General features: G+C 37.4%; 1 pseudogene; it reads right to left on the reverse strand.

Annotated features, from left to right (window-relative positions):
• Positions 1-7,164: 7,164 nt before the first annotated feature.
• LOC130939929 (tubulin alpha-5 chain-like) lies at positions 7,165-21,187 on the reverse strand (annotated as a pseudogene).
• Positions 21,188-25,912: the final 4,725 nt, after the last annotated feature.

The raw sequence follows: 25,912 nt of genomic DNA on the forward strand, positions 1-25,912 counted from the left end.
AATGGGTTGTGTTGTTTCGGATGCAATCTGTTCAATGATCATTTCCCTTGTCCAATGGGCCACCCATGGTGCAGGGGGAGCATCAGGTGCAAACGGGTGGGAGAACTTTGTTTCATGAAAGTATATCAACATTAATACAAAAACACAGTCATCAACAGACTGTTTCTTCCCTTCTCTCTTGTTTTCAACTCCTTTCATTAAGAAGTTGAGAACATGCTTTGCCCAATCCCATTTTCTAATGTTGACCACATGAAAGATTGGTGGTTTGTGGATTGGGGAGGCCACACTTACTGTTGTGGGGAGCAAGAAGCACTTTTGTACGAAGACAACAAAAGTCCTTTTGAATTTTTTCCGGTTCTCCTCCCCTTCTACACTCATATCTAGCACATTCCTTGCCAAAGTTGCCATGAAAATATTTTTGACGCTGTCAAATATTTTCTTGTTTGCTGAATTCAGCTTGTTGTGATAAACTTTTTCAGGAAAAAAGATTCCCTTCAATATTTTAATAGCAAAAATAAGACAAAAATGGTCAATTTAATTTTCCAAACATCAATGAACTGAAAATAAGCAGTAAGTGGAAAATATATTATCTCCGTTGGTTATGCCGAAGGCAGCTGCTACTTTTTGAGGATTTATGTATATTGTCCCCTGTAGAGTTTTCAGGCATCCTCTCTCTACATCAAACCGATCAAGCAATTCTATTAACAGTGTATTAGAGATGTTCATTTCTGGCACATGTGCCAGACTACCAAATCCTATTTCTTCCACCATATCTTCCTTTTCTTGACTCATTTCCCTGTACACTGTTGCTATTGCCTTTGCATGGCATCTGCAATAGAGAGTTTTCTGCAAGTTTTGAAAAAGAATGTGAGGATATATTTATAATACAAAATACATATTATTCAAATGAAAGTGGATAAATATATTTAATCAACTTACGTTATAATGTGCATTCTCCTTTATTATTGCCATTTTCTTGTTGTGTTTTGCTGTAATAAAAAATTTTGGTCAATATTTCATTCAATATATCAACAAGCACAAGCATGTATATATTAAACAAGTAAATTAAAATGCCACAACCCACCGAACCAAAAACCCTTCATGCACAGAACCAAAATAAAAAAGACTACCGAACCGAAAAATGTTCATGTGGTTAATAAAGGATGATTAACTTTCAATCAACAAGAATACTATTACAGTAGTATGGTTTATCAAAGTGAAAGAGTTGTCTCCAATGTCAATTGTCCTAAACAAAACTCATTCAATACATCAACAACCACAAGCATGTGTATGTTAAACAAGTCAATTAAAATACCACAACCCACCGAACCGAAAATTCTTCATGCACAGAACCAAAATAAAAAAGGCTATCGAACCAAAAAATGTTCATGTGGTTAATAAAGGATGATCAACTTTCAATCAACAAAAATACTATTACAGTAGCATGGCTTATCAAAGTGAAAGAGTTGTCTCTAATGTCAATTGTCCTAAACAAAACTCATTCAATACATCAACAACCACAAGCATGTGTATGTTAAACAAGTCAATTAAAATGCCACAACCCACCGAGCTGAAAATCCTTCATGCATAGAACCAAAATAAAAAAGGCTACTGAACCGAAAAATGTTCATGTGGTTAATAAAGGATGATCAGCTTTCAATCAACAAGAATACTATTACAGTAGTATGGCATATCAAAGTGAAAGAGTTGTCTCTAATATCAATTGTTCTAAACAAAACTCATCCAATACATCAACAACCACAAGCATGTGTATGTTAAACAAGTCAATTAAAATGCCACAACTCACCGAACTGAAAATCCTTCATGCACAGAACCAAAATAAAAAAGGCTACCGAACCGAAAAATGTTCATGTGGTTAATAAAGGATGATTAACTTTCAATCAACAAGAATACTATTACAGTAGTATGGCTTATCAAAGTTAAAGAGTTGTCTCTAATGTCAATTGTCCTAAACAAAACTAATTCAATACATCAACAACCACAAGCATGTGTATGTTAAACAAGTCAATTAAAATGCCACTACCCACCGAACCGAAAATTTTTCATGCACAGAACCAAAATAAAAAAGGCCACCGAATCGAAAAATGTTCATGTGGTTAACAAAGGATGATCAACTTTCAATCAACAAGAATACTATTACAGTAGAATAGCTTATCAAAGTTGAAGAGTTGTCTCTAATGTCAATTGTCCTAAACAAAACTCATTTAATACATCAACAACCACAAGCATGTGTATGTTAAAAAAGTCAATTAAAATGCCATAACCCACCGAACCGAAAATCCTTCATGCATAGAACCGAAATAAAAAAGGCTATCGAACCGAAAAATGTTCATGTGGTTAATAAAGGATGATCAACTTTCAATCAACAAGAATATTATTAGAGTAGTATGTCTTATCAAAGTGAAAGAGTTGTCTCTAATGTCAATTGTCTTAAACAAAACTCATTCAATACATCAATCACATGCATGTGTATCTTAATCAAGTTAATTAATCTGCCACAACCCACCGAACAGAAAATTCTTCATGCACAGAACCAAAATCACGAAGGCCACCGAACCGAAAATGTTCATGTGGTTAATAAATCATTATCAATTTTCAATCAATAAGAATAGTGTTGTTCAATGGAAAATAAGTACTGAAGATAGTAATAGAGGTCTAGTTAAACTATCCAAACCAATAAGAACAAGCAACTATATCTTAAACCCCTAGTTATACTGTAAAAATAATTCACAATAGTTCAATCCAGTAAACGAAGCAAATCAAACCAGTAAAACTAAAATGAAACTAGGCGAAACACGACATTGTAAGATTTTAAATGAACAGTAGTTTTCTCATACCTTTTGTACTCTTTGTTGCTGTTTTCGTTTATTTTTGGTTGTTGCTTGCAAAATCTTCTTCCGATTCATTTGCAGTGGTGGTTTCCGCAAAGAATGTGATTGAACTTTGAGTGATGTTCAGAGAGATTCGAAGAGAATGAGTGTTGTAGTGTATTGGTTTCGTGTTGAAGATGTAACGTTCATTCATAATGAAGCGCGAATGGGAAATGAGAGTTTTTTTTGTGGCGCCTGTTTCTCACTCTGTATTTAATGCGCTTGAAGCAATTTGGGCTTGGGCCTATATGGTTATATGGTTATATGGATGTGTAGCAGCCCTGTATCTAAAAATAGCAATACAAGATTAGCTGGCTTTATAATCTGCCTTTGATTCTTAGCAATTATTAAATATTGTCTTGATTAAGTAGTTGCCTATAAATATGCTTAAACTCATGTACTATAAGAATATTCTATGAAATGAAAAATGTATCTTGAGAATTGAAAAGTGTTCTTGTGTTTTAATTTTATGAGTGTTAGTGAATTAGAGAGATGAAAAATTTGGCAGTGCCATCTATGTGAGTGAGTAATCTTGGGATCAATAAAGTGTAGGTATTATACTTATGTTTGATATTAAAACTGGTTAATCTAGCGCCTGGTGTTTAAGAGTTTTTGAGATATGAGAGATTTCTCCTATAATTGTTCATTCATAGAGTTGGTATGACAAACACTTTTAATATTATGTGGTCTGGTCCCAAATTAGATGAAAAACTTGATTATAGTCATTGGGAGACTTTGATGTCTACCCATTTGAAGGCCCAGAACTTGTGAAATTTCGTTGAACTAGGTTTACAAGAAGGAGCAGAAGTTGTCCAACAGAGGAGAGATCAATTGGCGTTATCTCAAATTCATCAATGAGTAGATTATATGGTGTTTGACAAAATAGCAAATGCCAAAAGTGTAAAAGAAGCATGGAACACATTGAAGCAATCATACAAAGGCGTAGATAAAGCTCAGAAAGAAAAGCTACAGTCTTTGAGAAGAGTACATGAAAGGTACAAGGTGTCAAGCTCAGAAACTGTTGAGCTATATTTTATCCGTGTTACAGATCTTGTCAATAAGATGAGAGTCTATGGAGAAGATATGTCCGGTAGTAAAGTGGTGGAGAAAATTTTTTGCATCATGCCAATGAAGTATGATGATGTGGTAACTACGATACTAGAGTCACACGATATGGATACCATGACGATTTCAGAGCTACAAGAAACCATGGAAAGCCACATTAGCAGAATATTGGAAAAGTAAAAAAAAAATGAACTGAGGAAGCCCTAAAAAGCCGGGTGAATTTAAGCAATGTTGCAGAATCAAGCTGAACACAAAAAGGACGAGGTCGTGGTTTCAATTTTCAAAGTAGAGGCAGAAAAAGTTTTAGAGGAAGAGGTCGCAAAAATTACAACCAAAGAAGTTATAATAATTTTACACTGCCTAATCAAGGAAGAGGTGGAATGAATTTCAGGTTTGTCAACCAAGGAATAAGTCGAGGCAATTTTTATCAAGAACGAACCAACTTTAACTGCTTTCATTGTGGAAAATATGGACACAAAGCAGCAGATTGCAGATTCAAAATGATGAATAATAATCAAGCACATATTGCAGAAAATCAGCATCCAAATACTGATGATGAAAATATATGGTACTTGAATAATGTCTACAATAATCATATGTCTGGTAGAAAATAATTATTTTCTTGATTAGATGATTCAGTTAAACTATTATTGAAGTTTGGTAATAATACAAAGATCCTTATTAAAGGAAAAGGGCAAATACCAATTAGATAGAAGGATGGTTCTCTGATATATTTCTGATATTTTCTATGCTTTTGAACTTGATTACAATTTAATGAGTATGGGACAGTTATTTGAGAAGGGATATAAGATGATAACATATCGTGGATATTGCACTGTGTTTGACAGCAACAGAAGGTTCATAGATAAAGCAAAGATGATTTCAAACATAATGTTTCTATTAAAAATTCAACATGTTAATCCCTTTTGCATGAGTTCTGTGATACTTGATGATAACTAGTTGTGGCATATGCGGTTTAGGCATTTTTATTTTTCTGGCCTAAACTATCTGTCAAGAAAAGGGCTTGTTTTTGGTCTATCACGGGTTCATATTTCCAATTGTGCTTGTGAGATTTGTCAACTGGAAAAGAAGTACAGAGATCCATTTCCTATAGGTAAGTCATGGAGAGCTAGAAGATTACTTGAAATTGTGTATTTATATCTTTGTTCTATAGAAATTTCAAGCAATGGTGGTAGTATGTATTTTATCACTTTTATTGACGATTTTAGTAGATATACATGGTATACTTTCTGAAGAAGAAATTAGAAGCATGTGATGTCTTTAAGACATTAAAGGCATTTGTCGAAAAACAAAGTGGTTGAAAAATAAAAATCCTCAAAATAGACAGAGGAACATAATATCTTGCATGTCAAAATACTTTAAGAAACACGGAATTCAACACCAACTAGATATACTCCTCAATAAAATAGAGTTGCTAAAAGAAAGAATAGAACCATCATGAATATGGCTAAATGCATGTTCAAGTCAAAACAAATGCCTAACGAGTTTTGGGCAGAAGCAATCGCAATAGCACTTCATATTTTAAACAACTGTCTAACAAAAAGTGTTCGTGATAAAACTCCAGAGGAAGATTGGAGTGGAAAGTGGCCTTCCATTCATCATTTCAGAGTCTTTCAGTTTTCGCTTATACCCAGATACTAGAGCAATTAAGGAAGAAGTTAGATGACAAAGGCGAGAAGTGTATCTTTATCGGCTATAGAATAGACTCAAAAGCATACAAGCCGCATAATCCAGAATCTAAGAAGGTAATTGTCAGCAGAGACATGACGTTTTATGAGGAAAGCATGTGGGACTGGGACACAAAGACAAAAAAGTTGCCGATTGTAATTTCAAATACATGTGTGATGAAGAAAAAAGACAACCGAACACAACTAAACAATCAGAATCATCTAAAAGACCTCAAAGAGAGTGAAAACTACTTGCTAGATTAGAAGATTATGAAATTGGCAATAACAATGATCTGTTCAATGAATAAATCATAAATTTTGTTCTATTTGCAGATTGTGAGCTGTTGAACTTTGTAAAAGTCTCTAGAGACAACAATTGGAAGAAAGCAATGGATGAGGGGATTCATGCTATTGAGAAGAATGATACATGGGAGCTGACATATTTACCAGTAGATAAGAAGCTGATCGGAGTAAAGTGGGTTTACAAAACTAAGTACCAACCCAACGGTGAAGTTGATCGTTTAAAGGCAAGATTAGTTGCAAAGGGATACAAACAAAAGTCAGGTATCGATTATTTGAAGTATTTACTCCTGTTGCTAGATTAGACACTATTTGTATGATTATTTCACTCTTGGCTCAAAATAAGTAGAAGATACATCAAATGGATGTTTAGTAAGCATTTCTAAATGGCACTTTAGAAGAAAAAGTGTACATTGAGAAACCTGCAGGATATGAAGTTCTTGGAGAAGAATATAAAGTTTACAAGTTAATGGAATTTTTGTACGGGTTAAAGCAAGCACCAAGAGCGTGGTATAAGAAGATTGATTCTTATTTTACTCAAAATAGTTTCAAAAGATGTCCATTTGAGCATACACTTTATATCATGTTCATTGAACATGGAGATATCTTGATTGTGTGTCTTTATGTTGACGATTTAATCTTTACTGGCAACAATTTGAAGATAATTGTAGAATTTCGGGAGGCTATGATAAACCACTTTGAAATAATGGATATGGACTTGATGTCTTATTTTCTTGGCATTAAAGTTCTTCAAAAAGATGATAGAATTTTCACTTTTCAAAAGAAATATGCAAATGATATTTTGAAGAAATTTCAGATGGAGCATTCAAAGCCAGTTCCTACTCCAGTAGAAGAGAAGTTCAAGTTGTTGAGAGAAGATAAAGAAAGAGAAGTAAATCCTATTTATTACAAAAGCTTGATTGGAAGTCTGAGGTACTTAACTATAACCAGAGCAGATATTGTGTTCGGAGTTATATTGCCTAGCAGATTTATGGAAGATCCTTGCACTAACCATTTGCAAGTTGCAAAACAGATTATTTGATATATCAAAGGCACTTTAATCGATGGTATTTATTATAAAAATACTAATGAAGTAAATCTTGTCGGTTACACTGATAGTGATTGAGCTGGAGATATAGAAACAAGAAAATGTACTTTGAGATTTGCATTTCATCTTGGTTCTGGTGTAATTTCATGCTCGTCAAAGAAATAACAAGTAGTCACTCTCTCTACAACAGAAGAAAAATATATAGCAGCAGCAAGTTATGTAACACAAGCAGTTTGGCAAAGAAGAATTTTTGAGGAATTGAACGAGAAACAAAGTACTCCAACAATGATATTTAGTGATAACAAGTTAGCTATTGCACTTTGCAAAAATCCATTGTTTCATGGGAGATCAAAGCATATGGAAATACAGTTTCACAAAATTAGAGAAATTGGTGAATGAGAGAGAAGTTGTGATCGAGTACTGTCCTACTGAAGAACAAATTGCAGATATATTTACAAAGCCGTTGAAGACAGAGTTATTTCACAAATTGAAGAAGATGCTTGGAATAATTAATTTTACAAACTTGATTTAAGGGAGGCAATGTTAGAAAATTAAATCAAGTTGTATGCAAGTAACAAAAGTTTTGAAAGTCAAAAGCAGAATTCAATTCGAATTCAAAGTGGTTACAAGTTCATGGTTCATCACCAAGACTCTACAAGCTTCTTGTACTATCAACTTGCACAAGTTGAATTCAACATAGAAGACTCCAACAATATTCATCAGCATGCACTATAATTAATTTGTTGTCACTGCCATTATCCAATTACAAGGCTCTGATGATATCAACCAAGTGGTATTATCTAGAAATAGCAATACAAGATTAGCTAGCTTTATAAACCGCCTTTAATTCTTAGCAGTTAAGAAATATTGTCTTGATTAAGTAGTTGCCTATAAATAGGCTTAAACTCATGTACTATAAGAGTATTCCATGAAATGAAAAATGTGTTTTGAGAATTGAGAAGTGTTCATTTGTTTTAATTTTATGAGTGTTAGTGAGTTAGAGAGATAGAAATATGGTAGTGCCATCTATGTTAGTGAGTGATCATGGGACCAATAAAGTGTGGGTATTATACTTACACGAGATTTCCAATTGTCGAAACATTTTTCAACTGACTTTTGTTGGGCTAAGAATGCTTTTCTTTAACTTCTTATGTAGTTCATTTATACTGAACTTCTACAACGATCATAGGTCATATACATCTTTAAAGACAATTAACTTTTGTTATTGACTTTACTATTGCTTTTGCAATACTCCAACTTTGAATAACCTTGAAAAAAATAGGCATTATTACAAATTTGCCTACGTTTGTACCTTGTGTTCTTCGAACAATATTTTTTTTAAATTCTTCGCACTAGCTCTTATAAGCTAATCACATTTTGTGTCATAAAGATAGTGATTTTATGGATAGAAGAATTATAAACTTATTAGGTAAAATATCCTAAGAATAGATTATTTTAGTGCGTTGGATCCTATATAATATAAGAGTTAAGCCTCAAAGTGGTCCCTAAAGTTACACTCAAACCTCATAGTTGTCCCTCAAGTTAATAGTTACCCATATTCATCCTTGAAGCTGCACTTTGGGAGTTAGAGTCGTCATTTAGGCAATTTTTGTCAATGAAACCCCATCAAAAAGCTGATGTAGACAGGTTTCCAACACGCTAGCAAGCCTAAATGATGTAGTATTTGGTTTGGCGTCTAAATTGTGCCAGACGACGTCGTTTCATTTGCATAAGTACATTAACTCTTTCCTAATTCAACATTTTATCTTCCTCCAAAAACACAAACAGAGACCTTTTCTTCTCCTTGTTACTTTTTCATGGCATTGATCTGAGATATCAAGGGTCCTTCTGCAAATATCATAAATGGCTTCATTGTCCAAGAGCACAACGACATTAGTGTGCTCGAGGAGAGAATGACTGGAAAGAACACTATTGTATGGCTTTACAACAGCCGTCCAACCCTAAAACCAGAAATTAGAAAAAGAGAAAACAATACTATTAAGTTTAGGCAAAGCAAACCCCAAAGTAGCTATTAGGGAATAGAAAATATGAGGCAAATTCTTGAATAATAAATGTTCAAGTTATACCTGACAGGAAGGTGGTGCACGAAATTACAATAACACTTTTGCAATCCCGCACAACTAACCAGCAAGTGCACTGGGTCGTCCAAGTAATACCTTGCGTGAGCAAGGGTCGATCCCACGGAGATTGTCGGCTTGAAGCAAGCTATGGTTATCTTGTAAATCTTAGTCAGGATATCAGAAATTATCAGGATTGATTGTAAAAAGCAAAAGAACAGGAAAAAGGTACTTGTTTTGCAGTAATGGAGAATAGGCTGAGGCTTTGGAGATGCTCCATCTTCCGAATCTCTGCTTTCCTACTGTCTTCTTCATCAAACACGCAAGTCTCCTTCCATGGCAAGCTCATGTAGGGTTTCACCGTTGTCAATGGCTACCTCCCATCCTTGCAGTGAAAGCTAATGCACGTACTCTGTCACAGTACTGCCAATCACCGGTTTGGTTCCCTCCCCTACCGGAATAGAATCCCTCTTTTGCGTCTGTCACTAACGCCCAGTAGGTTACAGGTTTGAAGCACGTCACAGTCATTCAATCATTGAATCCTACTCAGAATACCACAGACAAGGTTTAGACCTTCCGGATTCTCTTGAATGCTGCCATCAGGTCCTGCCTATACCACGAAGATTCCGATTAAAGAACCCAAGAGATAACTACTCAATCTAAGATAGAACAGAGGTGGTTGTCAGGCACGTGTTCATAGTTGAGAATGATGATGATTGTCACGGATCATCACATTCATCCGGATTAAGAACAAGTGTTATCTTAGAATCGAAGCAAGCATGATTGAATAAGAAACAGTAGTAATTGCATTAATCCATCAAGACACAGCAGAGCTCCTCACCCCCAACCATGGGGTTTAGAGGCTCATACTGTGGAAAGAAACGTGTACAAAATGTTATGGGGTCATAAGGTTCGGATACAATGTCAAAAGATCCTATAAGTAGTAAACTAGTGTCCTAAGGTCTACAGAAATGAGTAAATGACAGAAAAATCCACTTCCGGGCCCACTTGGTGTGTGCTTGGGCTGAGCAATGAAGGAATTTCGTGTAGAGACCTTTCCTGGAGTTAAACGCCAGCTTTCATGCCAGTTTGGGCGTTTAACTCCAAATTTTATGCCAGTTCCGGCGTTTAACGCTGGAATTTCTGTAGGTGACTTTGAGCGCCGGTTTGGGCCATCAAATCTTGGGCAAAGTATGGACTATTATATATTGCTGGAAAGCCCAGGATGTCTACTTTCCAATGCCGTTGAGAGCGCGCTAATTGGGCTTCTGTAGCTCCAGAAAATCCACTTCGAGTGCAGGGAGGTCAGAATCCAACAGCATCTGCAGTCCTTTTCAGTCTCTGGATCAGATTTTTGCTCAGGACCCTCAATTTCAGTCAGAAAATACCTGAAATCACAGAAAAACACACAAACTCATAGTAAAGTCCAGAAAAGTGAATTTTAATTAAAAACTAATAAAAATATACTAAAAACTAACTAAAAAATACTAAAAATATACTAAAAACAATGCCAAAAAGCGTACAAATTATCCGCTCATCACAACACCAAACTTAAATTGTTGCTTGTCCCCAAGCAACTGAAAATCAAAATAGGATGAAAAGAAGAGCATATACTATAGACTCCAAAATATCAAAGAAACATAGCTCCAATTAGATGAGCGGAACTAGTAGCTTTTTGCCTCCGAACAGTTTTGGCATCTCACTCTATCCTTTGAAGTTCAGAATGATTAGCATCTATAAGAACTCAGAACTCAGATAGTGTTATTGATTCTCCTGGTTAAGTATATTGATTCTTGAACATAGCTAGTGTATGAGTCTTGGCTGTGGCCCAAAGCACTCTGTCTTCCAGTATTACCACCGGATACATACATGCCACAGACACATAATTGGGTGAACCTTTTTAGATTGTGACTCAGCTTTGCTAAAGTCCCCAATTAGAGGTGTCCAGGGTTCTTAAGCACACTCTTTTTGCTTTGGATCACCACTTTATTTCTTTCTCTTTTTTTTCGAAATTTTTTTTTTTGTATTCACTGCTTTTTCTTGCTTCAAGAATCAATTTGATGATTTTTCAGATCCTCAATAGCAGTTCTCTTTCTCCTCATTCTTTCAAGAGCCAACAATTTTAACATTCTTAAAACAACAAATTCAAAAGACATATGCACTGTTCAAGCATTCATTCAGAAAACAAAAAGTATTGTCACCACATCAAACTAATTCAACTAGTTTCAGAGATAAATTTCGAAACCCTGTACTTCTTGTTCTTTTGTGATTAAAGCATTTTTCTTTTAAGAGAGGTGATGGATTCATAGGACATTCATAGCTTTAAGGCATAAACTTAAATTTTATTAATTATGAACTAAGAACAAGACTCAATTATAGATATAAGATGAAACTAAAAAAATAGAAAATAATAATAAAAAAAACGCAAACATAGGCTCCTAATGATAGAGGTTTTCACAGAGTTAGAACTCAACAACCTTGATTTTGAGAAGTGGATGCTCCCTCAGCTTGAGAGGAGAACTTTTGGCGTTTCATCTCTTGAATTTCACGCCCCTGCTTCTCTTGTTCCTTCAGCAATTTGCAGAGCATGCAGTTCTGATTCTGCTGTTCTTCCTTCAGTTGCTCCATAGTCTCTTGCAACTTGTTAATAGATGCTTCTAGGTTGGACCAGTAGTCAATTCTTGGGAATTCAGGGAGGAATTCCTGCGCCCTCCTCTTGATGGAGTTATCTTGCACTTGTCCTTCCATTGACTTCTTAGTGATTGGGTGTTCAATGGGTATGAACTCATCCACTCCCATCTTCACCCCAGCCTCTTTACAGAGCAAGGAAATCAAGCTTGGATAAGCCAATTTGGCTTCAGTGGAATTCTTATTTGCAATTGTGTAGATCTCACAAGCAATCACATGATGGACCTCCACTTCTTTTCCAAGCATAATGCAATGAATCATCACTGCTCTCTTGATGGTGACCTCAGAACGGTTGCTAGTGGGCAATATGGAACGCCCAATGAAGTCTAGCCAACCTCTTGCAATTGGCTTGAGGTCTCCCCTCTTGAGTTGGTTTGGGACACCCTTAGAATTGGTTATCCACTTAGTCCCAGGGAGGCATATGTCCTCTAGAACTTGATCCAACCCCTTATCTACTCTCACCATCCTCCTATTAAAGGAATCAGGATCATCTTGCAGTTGAGGCAACTTGAAGATTTCTCTTATTTTGTCCAGATGGAAGTATATAACTTTCCCTCTGACCATGGTTCTATAGGTATGGTAAGCGGTTCCAGTCATTCTCTGCTTATCTGTCAGCCACAGATTTGAGTAGAATTCCTGAACCATGTTCCTTCCAACCTTTGTCTCAGGATTGGTTAGAATTTCCCATCCTCTGTTTCGAATTTGCTCTTGGATCCCCGGATATTCATCTTCTTTCAGATCAAATTTCACTTCCGGGATCACTGACCTCAGACCCATTATTTTATGATAATGGTCTTCATGTTCTTTGGTTAAGAACTTCTCTTCATTCCAAAGATTCTTTGGATTGTTCTCTTTCTTGCCTCTTAAATTGGTTTGTTTTCCCTTGGGAGCCATGATATTGATGAATCTTGGCTTAGTGATCACGGAAAAGCACACCAAACTTAGAGGTTTGCTTGTCCTCAAGCAAAATAAAAGAGAGAAGAGAGGGGGAGGAAGAGAAAATTCGAATGGTGTGGTGGAAGGAGGGAGCCAAACGTGTATTTATAAGGTGGGGAGGGGAGTTTTCGAAAAACAAGAGAGGGATTTGAAAAGATATGGAAAGAAATTGAGAAAAGGGTGAGTTTTTGAAGAAGATTTGGGATTAATTTGAAATAGATTTGAAGAATGGTTTTAATTTGTGAAGATTTGAAAGTGAAAGATGAAGGATTGAAGTGCATTTATGTAGAAGAGTATGGTTAAAAAGAGGAAAGTTTGAAAAAAATTGAGTTGAAAACAAAAATGTGGTCCCCCCACCTTTCTGGCGTTAAACGCCCAGAATGGCACCCATTCTGGCGTTTAACGCCCATTTGCTACCCTTTTTGGGCGTTTAACGCCCAGCCAGGTGCCCTGGCTGGCGTTAAACGCCAGAAATCCTTTATCACTGGGCGTTTTTCCAAAACGCCCAGGATGCTGCACACCTGGCGTTAAACGCCCAGAATGGTGCCCATTCTGGCGTTTAACGCCCAAAATGGTACCATTACTGGCGTTAAACGCCCAGAATGGTGCCCATTCTGGCGTTAAACGCCCAAAATGCCCCTTACTGGCGTTTTTTCGCCAGTAAGCTCATTTTCTCTGCTTTTTGAGCTGAATCCTTCTGTAACTCTGTGAATTCCTTCATTTTTGATACTTGCCTTTGTAAGAACAATTCATACAACCTTCTAATGACTGGGTTGCCTCCCAGCAAGCGCTTCTTTACTGTCTTTAGCTGGACTTTCACTGAGAATCACTCAAGTCTCAGTTTTGAGCATTCCTGCTCAAAATTTCCTTCAAGATAGTGCTTGATTCTCTGTCCATTAACAATGAACTTCTTGTCAGAATCAATATCCTGAAGCTCAACATATCCATATGGTGATACTCCTGTAATCACATACGGACCCCTCCACCGGGATTTGAGTTTTCCTGGAAACAATTTGAGCCTGGAGTTGAAGAGCAGAACTTTTTGTCCTGGCTCAAAGACTCTGGTTGACAATCTCTTGTCATGCCACTTCTTTGCCTTTTCCTTATAAATTTTTGCATTTTCAAAGGCATTGAGTCTGAACTCCTCTAGCTCATTTAGCTGGAGCAGTCTTTTCTCACCAGCTAACTGTGCATCCATGTTTAGGAATCTGGTTGCCCAGTAGGCTTTGTGTTCCAGTTCCACAGGCAAATGACAGGCCTTCCCATACACCAATTGGTATGGAGAGGTTCCTATAGGAGTCTTGAATGCTGTTCTGTATGCCCACAGAGCATCATCCAAGCTCTTTGCCCAATCCTTTCTTCGGGCCATTACAGTCCGTTCCAGGATTCTTTTTAGCTCTCTGTTAGAGACTTCAGCTTGCCCATTAGTCTGTGGGTGATATGCAGTTGCCACTTTATGGCTAATTCCATATCTAACCATAGCAGAGTATAGCTGTTTGTTGCAGAAATGAGAGCCCCCATCACTGATTAGTACTCTGGGAACACCAAATCTGCTGAAAATATTCTTCTGGAGGAATTTCAGTACAGTCTTGGTATCATTAGTGGGTGTAGCAATTGCTTCTACCCACTTAGATACATAGTCTACTGCCACCAGATTGTAAGTGTTTGAGTATGATGGTGGGAATGGTCCCATGAAATCAATTCCCCATACATCAAACAATTCTATCTCTAATATTCCTTGTTGAGGCATGGCATATCCGTGAGGCAGGTTACCAGCTCTTTGGCAACTGTCACAGTTACACACAAACTCTCGGGAATCTTTATAGAGAGTAGGCCAGTAGAAGCCGCACTGGAGAACTTTAGTGGCTGTTCGCTCACTTCCAAAATGCCCTCCATACTGTGATCCATGGCAGTGCCATAGGATCCTTCGTGCTTCCTCTCTGGGTACACACCTGCGGATCACTCCGTCAGCACATCTCTTAAAGAGATATGGTTCATCCCAAAGGTAGTACTTGGCATCTGAAATTAGTTTCTTTCTCTGCACATAACTGTATTCTTTGGGTATGAACCTCACAGCTTTATAGTTTGCAATATCTGCAAACCATGGAGCTTCCTGAATGGCAAAGAGTTGCTCATCTGGGAAAGTCTCAGAGATCTCAGTAGAAGGGAGGGACGTCCCAGCTACTGGTTCTATCCGGGACAGATGATCAGCCACTTGGTTCTCTGTCCCTTTTCTGTCTCTTATTTCTATATCAAACTCTTGCAGAAGCAACACCCATCTTATAAGCCTGGGTTTTGAATCCTGCTTTGTGAGTAAGTATTTAAGAGCAGCATGGTCAGTGTACACAATCACCTTTGATCCCACTAAGTAGGATCTAAACTTGTCAATGGCATAGACCACTGCAAGTAATTCTTTTTCTGTGGTTGTGTAATTCTTCTGTGCATCATTTAGAACACGGCTAGCATAATAAATGACATGCAGAAGTTTGTTATGCCTCTGTCCCAACACTGCACCAATGGCATGATCACTGGCATCACACATTAATTCAAATGGTAATGCCCAATCTAGTGCAGAGATGACTGGTGCTGTGACCAGTTTAGCTTTCAGGGTCTCAAATGCCTGCAAACACTGTGTGTCAAACACAAATGGCGTGTCAGCAGCTAGCAGGTTACTCAGAGGTTTAGCAATTTTCGAAAAATCCTTAATAAACCTTCTGTAGAATCCTGCATGCCCAAGAAAGCTTCTGATTGCCTTAACATTGGTAGGTGGTGGTAATTTTTCAATTACCTCTACCTTTGCCTTATCCACCTCTATTCCCCTGCTTGAAATTTTGTGCCCAAGGACAATTCCTTCAGTCACCATAAAGTGACATTTCTCCCAGTTTAAAACCAGGTTAGTCTCTTGGCATCTTTTCAGGACAAGTGATAGGTGGTTAAGACAGGAGCTAAATGAGTCTCCATATACTGAAAAGTCGTCCATGAAGACTTCCAGAAATTTCTCTACCATATCTGAGAAGATAGAGAGCATGCACCTCTGAAAGGTTGCAGGTGCATTGCACAGACCAAAAGGCATCCTTCTGTAGGCAAACACGCCAGAAGGGCAAGTAAATGCTGTTTTCTCTTGGTCCTGAGGATCTACTGCAATTTGGTTGTAGCCTGAATAGCCATCCAAAAAGCAGTAGTAGTCATGACCAGCTAGTCTTTCTAGCATTTGGTCTATGAATGGTAAAGGAAAATGATCCTTTCTGGTGGCTGTATTGAGTCTTCTGTAGTCAATACACATGCGCCACCCTGTGACTGTTCTTGTAGGAACCAGTTCATTTTTTTCATTATGAACCACTGTCATGCCTCCCTTTTTGGGAACAACTTGGACAGGGCTCACCCAGGGGCTATCAGAAATAGGATAAGTAATCCCAGCCTCTAGTAATTTAGTGACCTCTTTCTGCACCACCTCCTTCATGGCAAGATTTAGCCTCCTCTGTGGTTGAACCACTGGTTTGGAATTATCCTCCAATAGGATCTTGTGCATGCATCTAGCTGGGCTAATGCCCTTGAGATCACTGATGGACCACCCAAGAGCTGTCTTGTGTGTCCTTAGCACTTTAATCAGTGCTTCCTCTTCCTGTGGATTTAAAGCTGAGCTTATAATCACTGGAAAAGTGTCACCCTCTCCCAGAAATGCATATTTCAGGGATGATGGTAGTGGTTTGAGTTCAGGCTTAGGAGGCTTATCCTCCTCCTGAGGAATTTTCGAAAATTCCTTTGCCTCCTCTGGCTCTTCCTGATCAGTTTGAGCATCTTTGAAGATGTCCTCAAGCTCTGATTCTAGGCTTTCAGCCATATTGATCTCTTCTACCAGAGAGTCAATAATGTCAGCGTCCATACAGTCCTCTGGTGTGTCTGGATGCTGCATAGCTTTTACAGCATTCAACTTGAACTCATCCTCATTGACTCTCAGGGTTACTTCCCCTTTTTTTACATCAATGAGAGTTCGTCCAGTTGCTAGAAAGGGTCTTCCTAGAATGAGAGTTGCACTCTTGTGCTCCTCCATTTCCAGCACCACAAAGTCAGTTGGAAAGGCAAATGGCCTAACCTTTACAATCATGTCCTCTATTATGCCTGATGGGTGTTTAATGGAGCCATCAGCAAGTTGGAGGCATATCCTGGTTGGTTTGACTTCTCCAATCAACCCAAGCTTTCTGATAGTGGATGCAGGTATTAGATTGATGCTTGCTCCAAGATCACATATAGCTGTCTTGGTGCAAGTGCCTTCTAATGTGCATGGTATCAGAAAGCTTCCAGGATCTTGAAGCTTTTCTGGTAAGCTTTTTAGAATGACTGCACTGCATTCTTTAGTGAGAAACACTTTTTCAGTTTCTCTCCAATCCTTCTTATGACTTAAGATTTCCTTCATGAACTTAGCATAAGAAGGTATTTGCTCAAGTGCCTCTGCAAACGGGATCTTTATTTCAAGAGTCCTTAAATAGTCTGCAAAGCGGGCAAATTGCTTATCCTGTTCCACTTTGCGGAGTTTCTGAGGATAAGGCATCTTGGCTTGATATTCTTCAACCTTAGATGCTGCAGGTTTATTCCTTACAGAAGTGGTTGAAGAAGCCTTGTTAGAGGGATTACTGTCAGCACTCTCAGGTGTCTGATTTTCCCTTGGCGTTTGGACGCCAGGAATGGGTGGAAAATGGGCGTTTAACGCCAACTTTTCCCCCTTTTCTGGCGTTTGAACGCCAGAATTGGGCAAGGAATGGGCGTTTAACGCCAGCTTTCCTTCCCTTTCTGGCGTTTGAACGCCAATATTCCTCTCTGGGCTCTTACTGTCCTCAGAGGGATTTTGAACAGTGGGTTGGTTGTCCTCTGTCAATTGTTCCTTGTTTGGCTTTTTGCTCTTTTGAGCAGTGTTATTCAAGGTCTTCCCACTCCTCAATTGAACTGCTTGACACTCCTCTGTTATCTGTTTAGATATTTGCTGTTTTGCTTGATTCAACTGTAGTTCTATGCTTTTATTAGCAACTTTAGTTTCATGGAGCATCTCTTTAAATTCTGCTAACTGTTCTGTCATCAGGAGTAGTTGTTGATTAAGCTCCATTATCTGTTCTTGAGGATTAGAGTCAGTGACTACTGTCATGACTTCCTCTTCTGGAGAGAACTCATTGCTAGAGTACAGATATTGGTTTCTAGCAACAGTGTCTATAAGCTCTTGAGCTTCTTCAATTGTCTTCCTCATGTGTATAGATCCACCAGCTGAGTGGTCTAAAGACATCTGAGCTTTTTCTGTAAGCCCATAGTAGAAAATGTCTAACTGTACCCACTCTGAAAACATTTCAGAGGGACATTTTCTTAGCATACCTCTATACCTCTCCCAGGCATTATAAAGGGATTCATGATCCTCTTGTTTAAAGCCTTGGATGTCCAGCCTTAGCTGTGTCATCCTCTTTGGAGGGTAAAAATGATTCAGGAATTTGTCTGATAACTGTTTCCATGTCTTTATGCTTGCTGTAGGTTGGTTATTTAACCACCTTTTAGCTTGATCTTTTACAGCAAATGGAAACAGTAATAGTCTGTAGACATCCTGATCTACCTCTTTATCATGTACTGTGTCAGCAATTTGTAAGAACTGTGCCAGAAACTCAGTAGGTTCTTCCTGTGGAAGACCGGAATACTGGCAATTTTGCTGCACTATGATAATGAGTTGAGGATTTAGCTCAAAGCTGCTTGCTTTGATGGGAGGTATACAGATGCTACTCCCATATGCAGCTGTAATGGGGTTAGCATAAGACCCCAGAGTCCTCTTGGACTGATTAATTCCACTTAAGTCCATAATGGACAAAAGGGAAATGAGAATGATTGCAAAGAGATAAATTTTGTTTATTTTTATTTTTTTTTTGAAAATACCGAAAAAAATAAAATACAATAAAATAAAACAAAAGAAAAATAAAATAAAAAAAAATTCGAAAATCAAAGGGAAAATGAGATCAAAGCAAATTGAGGACTGAATCAATTAGTAAAAAAAGATTTTGAAAACAGCAATTAAAAAGATATGATTGAAAAAAAAATTTTTATGAAAAAGATTTGATTCTTAAAAAGAGGAAAGAGAAAAACACAAAAAGACACCAAACTTAAAATTTTAGAAAATCAAACACTAATTTTTTTTCGAAAATTTTAAAGGAAAAACACAAAGAGGACACCAAACTTAGAACTTTTGTGAATCAAAAAAGGACTAAGAACAAGAAAAATTCGAAAATCAAAAGAAAAACAACAGCATGCAATTGACACCAAACTTAAAATATGAAACTAGACTCAACTAAAAGACTCTAAACCAACAAAAATAAAAAGTCCTAATCTAAGCAACAAGATAAGCCGTCAGTTGTCCAAACTCGAACAATCCCCGGCAACGGCGCCAAAAACTTGGTGCACGAAATTGCAATAACACTTTTGCAATCCCGCACAACTAACCAGCAAGTGCACTGGGTCGTCCAAGTAATACCTTGCGTGAGCAAGGGTCGATCCCACGGAGATTGTCGGCTTGAAGCAAGCTATGGTTATCTTGTAAATCTTAGTCAGGATATCAGAAATTATCAGGATTGATTGTAAAAAGCAAAAGAACAGGAAAAAGGTACTTGTTTTGCAGTAATGGAGAATAGGCTGAGGCTTTAGAGATGCTCCATCTTCCGAATCTCTGCTTTCCTACTGTCTTCTTCATCAAACACGCAAGTCTCCTTCCATGGCAAGCTCATGTAGGGTTTCACCGTTGTCAATGGCTACCTCCCATCCTTGCAGTGAAGCTAATGCACGTACTCTGTTACAGTACTGCCAATCACCGGTTTGGTTCCCTCCCCTACCGGAATAGAATCCCTCTTTTGCGTCTGTCACTAACGCCCAGTAGGTTACAGGTTTGAAGCACGTCACAGTCATTCAATCATTGAATCCTACTCAGAATACCACAGACAAGGTTTAGACCTTCCGGATTCTCTTGAATGCTGCCATCAGGTCCTGCCTATACCACGAAGATTCCGATTAAAGAACCCAAGAGATAACTACTCAATCTAAGATAGAACAGAGGTGGTTGTCAGGCACGTGTTCATAGTTGAGAATGATGATGATTGTCACGAATCATCACATTCATCCGGATTAAGAACAAGTGTTATCTTAGAATCGAAGCAAGCATGATTGAATAAGAAATAGTAGTAATTGCATTAATCCATCAAGACACAGCAGAGCTCCTCACCCCCAACCATGGGGTTTAGAGGCTCATACTGTGGAAAGAAACGTGTACAAAATGTTATGGGGTCATAAGGTTCGGATACAATGTCAAAAGATCCTATAAGTAGTAAACTAGTGTCCTAAGGTCTACAGAAATGAGTAAATGACAGAAAAATCCACTTCCGGGCCCACTTGGTGTGTGCTTGGGCTGAGCAATGAAGGAATTTCGTGTAGAGACCTTTCCTGGAGTTAAACGCCAGCTTTCATGCCAGTTTGGGCGTTTAACTCCAAATTTTATGCCAGTTCCGGCGTTTAACGCTGGAATTTCTGTAGGTGACTTTGAGCGCCGGTTTGGGCCATCAAATCTTGGGCAAAGTATGGACTATTATATATTGCTGGAAAGCCCAGGATGTCTACTTTCCAATGCCGTTGAGAGCGCGCCAATTGGACTTCTGTAGCTCCAGAAAATCTACTTCGAGTGCAGGGAGGTCAGAATCTAACAGCATCTGCAGTCCTTTTCAGTCTCTGGATCAGATTTTTGCTCAGGACCCTCAATTTCAGTCAGAAAATACCTGAAATCACAGAAAAACACACAAACTCATAGTAAAGTCCAGAAAAGTGAATTTTAATTAAAAACTAATAAAAATATACTAAAAACTAACTAAAAGATACTAAAAACATACTAAAAACAATGCCAAAAAGCGTACAAATTATCCGCTCATCAGAAGGATAGATGGTGAAACTGAGTTTGGACTTCTTGCCATAATCGACAGAGAGGCACTTAAGGAAGAGGGAACCAAGGCCGGAGCCAGCACTGCCACCGATGGTGTTGAAACGAGGAAGCCCTAGAGGCTGGTGCAGTTGTTGGCAAGCTTGTGAACGTGATTAAGGTAGAGGTTGATGATCTCCTTGCTGATGGTGTAGTGTCCCTTGGCAAAGTTGTTTGCAACGTCCTCCTTGTCGGAGATAAGCTGCTCTGGGTGGAAGAGCTGGCAGTAAGTGTCAGCTTTAACCTCGTCGATTTTGGTTGGCTCCAAATCGATGAAGACGACATGAGGAATGTGTTTGCCGGATCTTGTCTCGCCAAAGAAAGTGTTGAATGCATTGTGCGCCACTCTAAAGAAAGTGTCACTGGCAGTTATAGAAATCATATCGAAGAATTAATGAATCAAAAAGAGGAATTGGAATTGAAATTGAAATTGAAACCTAGTTAGTTAGTTACCTAGGCATCATACCATCAGGCTGGATGCCATTGATAGAGGAAGGCTTCATCATCGTCATCATTCTTTCTCCTAGTGAAGAACAACTAAAAAGAGAAGGTCTGAAGCAAATTTGGTGATTAGAATTTTTAAAATTGGTCCAAGGACTAAATTGCATTAGAAAATTTTCATCCTCCATATCAACTAGTTCTGATCATGCCAATGTGTCAAAAACGGGTCCACATCAGCTTTCTGATGACGCTTGTTAATGGAAATGGCATGAAGGACGATTCTGAGTCCTAGAGTGCAACTTTAGTAATGAATTTGAGTAATTATTAACTTGAAGGACCACTATGACATTAAAATATAACTTCAGGGACTACTTTGAGACTTATCTCTATAATATAATCATTAATGATGAATCAACAAAAAGAAAAGTTTAGTGAAACTTTTGATAGAAATCAAACTGCGAAGTATTAAAAGTTGAAATGGTGATAATCACACATTCACACATGATAGAGCCATTGTTGTTTAGTTTTAAGGAGAAAAAACAACATCAGAGCAGATTTTTTGATAAATCTACAAATCGGGGTTAGTCACGAATTACTTTCATAATAATGCTTTAGTAGAATATATAGATGACAGGAGTTGAAAATTTACACAACAGTGGGACCAAAACATGACAATATTGAAGGAACAAATATATAGTGGATATATTGAAATATTGCTAACAGGTACATTGAGAAGACCTAGCTAGTGAGAAGGTATCAGAAACTCCGGTAGAACTGAAAAGAGAGCTAGGAGCGAGAGAAAAATGGAGTAGAGAACGGAGAGATGAGAAGAGAAATGAGAAAATAAATTCATTGATTCTGAAAAACTAATTTACAAAGGAGCTTTCCTGTTGTATTTATAATCACATCTAAAGCTGATTTTCTAACAACTAATTACCCTTTTAACAAACTTGACAGCTCAGCATAACTGATTCCTAATCACACGCCTCACACTTCAGCTAGTTTCATCTCTTCTCTCTACTTACCCTCAACATTCCCCCTCAACTTAAGTTTGTGTTGGTCAACTAATCTTAGTTTGCATCTAATCTTCAAGAAGGCATTATAATTCGCTGGGTTGGTAAGAACATCTTCAATTTGATCTTGAGATGGAATATGGACTACATATACCTGTTTGTCCTCAACTCTATGTCAAACAAAGTGGAGATCAATTTTAAAATCTTTGGTTTGGCTATGCAGAATTGAATTTTGACTCAAGAGCACTGTGCTTTGATTGTCACAGAACAATGTTGGAGAAAGTCTAGCTGGTATATGCATTTCATGGAGGAGTTTTTGGAGCCACATAGTGTCTATCATGGCATCAGCAAGGTCTCTAAACTCAGCCTCAGTGCTTGATCTGGCTACAATTACTTGCTTCCTACTTGACCAATTTATGAGATTCACTCCAAGGAATATACAATACCTAGTTGTTGACTGTCTATCCACAAGATCTACTACCCAATCTGAGTCACAAAGGCTAAGATTTTGAAGTTTTTGCTTTTGTGAATTTCAAGCCCAAAATCAATTGTCTCGGCCAAGTAGCGAAGGATTATCTTTACTACCTTCCAGTGTTGTTCCAGGGGTGCATGCATAAATTGTGACACTTTGTTCACGGAGAAGGAAATATCAATCCTACTAATGGTGGCATATTGCAGCCCACTCACTATGGATCTGTACAAAGAAGGCTTATCAAATGTTGCACTTGTTGTATCAAGCTCTAAGTTACTAGCCATTGGTGTTGCAATGGGTCTAGACTCTAACATCTCAACTCTTTTTAATAGATCTTTGACATATTTAGCTTGTTTCAGCACTAGAGTATCCACTTTAGTTCTTTCAACTTCAATTCCAAGAAAAAAAATTCATTTCCCCCAATTCCTTTAGGGTGAACACTTTATTTAATTATTGGATTAGACCATCAACTTCAATTTGATTAGTGCCAATCATCAGTATGTCATTAACATATGCTAGAAGATAAATTGTTCAAGCTTTACTATGTCGAAAAAAGAGACAATGATATGAGGTTGTACTTGCAAAACCAAAGCTTCTAAGTGTGCTCTTTAGCTTCAGAAATCAGGCTCTTGGAGCCTGTTTTAACCCATATAAGGCCTTCTCCAATTCGCACACAAGGCTAGAACCCAGTGCATAACCCTTAGGTTGCACCATGTGCACTTTCTCATGTAAATCCCCAAAAAGAAAGGCATTGTTGAAATCGAACTGTCCCAATCTCCATCCTTTTGAAGCAACAATAGACAGCATTGTGCACTGATGCGTGAGCATCTTTCCTATCTTTTCTTAGTGAATTTGTATTTAAATTGTTGAGTTTAATCAATAATTAATTATTTTTTAGTCACTATAGATGCTACTTTGAGTATTGTGCAATTCTGTTTATTTTAGGTAGCATTTAGCTGGATTCAGAGCACAAGAATTAAAGGAGATGACCAGCGAGGAGCGACACGTGCGTGTACCTGACGTGTGCACGTACCTGACGCGTGCGCGTGATTTGTAGATTTGCACAGCGACGCGTGCGTGTACCTGACGCGTACGCGTGACACCTGAAGAAGACCATCGACGCGTACGTGTGACTGACGCGATCGCGTGATATGCGTCACGTGCAGAAAACGTAAAAAATGCTGGGGGCGATTTCTGGGCCCCATTTTGGCATTCAAGTAAGACGCAGCTCTTTGCCAAGTTAGGCGCGGATCTAGTGAAGCCAAGTGGTCCCCACGTTACAAGGCGCGGATTATTTAATTAATTCTGATTTAAATTTAAATTTTAAAATAGAAAAAGATATTATTTTAATTTTAGAAATTAGATTTTAAATTAATTAGGATTAGATATAAAAGATAATTCCATTCTATTCCAATTGACATTCCGTACTTTACAGTTTACCTTAATCCTTATTTTCTCTCTGAGTCATAAGCAACGAAACCTCCACTGTTAAGGTTAGAAGTTCTGTCTATTGTATGGATTGATACTATTATTTTTCTATTTTAATTCATGTTTTGATTTATATTTCAAGAATTATTTTCGTTCTTTATTTTATGAATTTAGGTGGAACGGAAGTATGACCCATGTTCTAATTGAGTTCTTTTATAACTTGAAAAAGCTCTTTACTTGAACAACAGCTTGAAAACATATTCTCCTAAATTCTAATTATCTGGACTTAATGGGATACGTAACATATAATCCTCTTATATTTGGGTAATTAGGATTTTTGTGGCATATAAACTGGAATTAGATCTTCATCCTCTAATTGGAATTAATTGACCAAGGAATTGGCAGTTGATGAAATTTTAGAGGAGACTAGAAAGGTCTAAGGAATTAGGGTCTAGTCACCTATAGTTTGCCATGAATTAAATCTTACATGATTAAAATAGTTAGTAAGAAAAGTTAATCCGGAAAATAGATATCTCTGAAACTTTAACTGTTTTCTCCATATTTTATTCCCAACTTATTTACTTGCCTGTCTTTCTAATATTTTGAATTTATTGTTTATGCTTTTGAATCTTCAAAACCATTTTCTGTTTATCTGATTATAAGTTAATCACTCAATTATTGTTGCTTGATCCATCAATCATCGTGGGATCGACCCTCACTCACTTGAGGTATTACTTGGTACAACCCAGTGCACTTGCCGATTAGTTTGTGGTTGTAAATTTCGCACCAAGTTTTTGACGCTGTTGCTGGGGATTGATTGTGATTGACAACTACTCGTTGTTTGATTTCTTAGATTAGATAATTTTTCTTTTAATAGTTTGATTTTATTATTATTATTTTTTCTTTCTCTGTTTGTTTATTTTCATTCCTGTATAATTTTTTTCTTTTCTTTCTTTTCTTTTTTCTCTCACCCGTGAGCCCCCTCCCCCCGGTTTCGTTTTATTATTATTTTTTTATAACTTGGTTTTCGTAAAAAATAAAATAAAAATAAAAATTAAAAAATTAAAAAATAAAATAAAATAAAATAAAATAAAAATATAAAATAAAAAATTAATCTAATACTAATATTTTTCTTAATTTCTGAAATTAAATTTGGTGTTTCTTAATTAGTCTTATTTTAATTTTTTTTCTTATTTAATTTGCTTAATAATTTCAAAAATTTTTAGTCTTAATTTTAATAGTAATTTTTGAATTTTAGTGCTTGTTTTATTCAATACTTTGATCTCTTTACACAGGATACCTCATTGGGAATTCTCTGCACTCTGACGTAGAGAGTTCCATCTTTTCTTGTCTTCTGTCTGTTTATGCGCAGGAACAGAGACAAGGAATCTCTCTTAGACTTTGATCCTGAACCTGAAAGGACTTTCAGGCAGCGTTTGCAACAAGCAAGACTTTACAAGGCTGCAGAATCCACTATGGATCCTAATAATGCTGCTAATGCCAATGTGGCAAATCCGAATGGAAATGAGCAACAGAGGAGAGTACTTGGGTCTTACTCTGCTCCAACTGCAGATCTTTATGGAAAAAGCATTGTGATGCCTCCTATAGCTACAAACAACTTTGAGCTGAAGGCACAATTGGTCACCCTGGTGCAACAAAATTGCCAGTATCATGGTCTTTTCCACGAAGATCCAAATTAATTTATTTCTAGTTTTCTATAGATTTGTGATACTGTGAAGACAAATGGAGTGAACCCAGAGGTATATAAACTCATGCTCTTCCCATTTTCTCTGAGGGATGGAACAAAGCTATGGCTACATCCTCAACCCAAGGAGAGTTTAGATACTTGGGACAAGGTTGTTACTGAGTTTCTTACTAAATTT

The sequence above is a fragment of the Arachis stenosperma genome, chromosome 7 (genome assembly GCF_014773155.1).
Source record: "Arachis stenosperma cultivar V10309 chromosome 7, arast.V10309.gnm1.PFL2, whole genome shotgun sequence".
Classification (NCBI taxonomy): Eukaryota; Viridiplantae; Streptophyta; class Magnoliopsida; order Fabales; family Fabaceae; genus Arachis; species Arachis stenosperma.